Source organism: Myotis lucifugus, unplaced genomic scaffold (genome assembly GCF_000147115.1).
Source record: "Myotis lucifugus unplaced genomic scaffold, Myoluc2.0 scaffold_1599, whole genome shotgun sequence".
NCBI classification, from domain to species: domain Eukaryota; kingdom Metazoa; phylum Chordata; class Mammalia; order Chiroptera; family Vespertilionidae; genus Myotis; species Myotis lucifugus.
This window is the reverse complement of record NW_005872647.1, coordinates 45,974-47,335: the sequence shown is the minus strand read 5'-3', so window position 1 is coordinate 47,335 and position 1,362 is coordinate 45,974.

Below are 1,362 nucleotides of genomic sequence, written 5' to 3'. Positions count from 1 at the left end.
ATTACTCAGCAAAAGGTTTTGTTCAGACTCTGAGCAAGCAGTTCCGACTGAAAGCCAACGTTAAAACCAGCCGCCCATTTTCCTCCTGGCCTGGGTTCTCTCAACCCTTCACCAGGAACTCCACCTCAAGGATTTTTTTTTTCTTTTTTTAACAGCTTCAATAAAGTTGGGCCTCTTACCTTAAAAGAAGGAGATTCGGGATTCTGAGAAAAATTTACCCAAGCTCCCCCGAAGCAAAGCGGAGAGGGGGTGGGGCACGGTGGGCCCCTGCGGGCACCTCGCAGGTGGTCCTGGGTCCGCCAGGTGGTCCTGGGTGGGCGTCTCTGGAATCTTGCCCCGAGACACCAAGTAAACGTCAATGTCAGAAACCTTTGCGCCTGTAAAGGATTTTTATGAGTTCGTGTGAGCCAAACGGATAACCATGGCCTGGACATAAAATCTCCAGGAACTGCTGTGGAGAGTGGCAGTTTTGCACCTTCTCTTATGCATTACCATCAAAGGAAGAGGCAGAGGGGGGTCCTGTGAGATCCGTTGGTGATAAATGAGGGAGGCGGGAGAGAGCAAAGCCAGGCGGGGACCTCTCCGGGGTTGGGTAAGAAGTAAACTGGATATAAGGGGGCGCTTCATCGACAGGGGTGGTTATAGGAGAGTTAAGACAGTTAACAATTAACACCGCAGCAATCGCAATGAGGGGTTTTGTGGTCTCTGCTCTGGTGCGGTTGGTGCCCTGAAGGGTCTGGGAAAAGGAAATTACCCAGCATTCCAAAGGCATGTTATCTTAGATGCAAAAAGGCTACAGACAGGCTCCTTGAAGGTAGAGATGCACCTTTGTCAGGGAAGAGACTGCCCTAGGACATGACGACCCGCCAGGACTCGCCCTTAGTCGGGAATTTTTATGTTCAGACCATCCTATGTGGTTACTTTCCGTCTCTGAGTTTGTCGGGCCGCCATGCAGGCCTCCCCTGAGCTTGTCAGGTTTAGTACGTATGTGGCTCCTTTCTCGTCCACAAGGGTTTCAAGGACTTACTCTTTTTGTTTCTTTTTTTAAACCAGAACATGAAATTGCACAACCAATCGTTGAAATCCTTAGGATGCACTGCGACAGCTGCCCCTGGCTCTTGGCAGCTCTTCTCCACCCCCCCACCCCCACCACCACCCAAAGCCGACTCTAGCGCGCCCAGGGCTTTGTAAAGGGGGTTCTCGGAGGTGGAACTTAATAAAAGGTCTGTGCACACGATTTCTAGTCAACACTAATGAGTTTGTTTCTTTTAAATTTTTAATTGGGGAGCCGGAAATGTGTTTTGTTGTGACGTTATCCTGCCGGAAGTTCTGGGTGTCAAAGAAGTAAGACTTGTGAAGTAC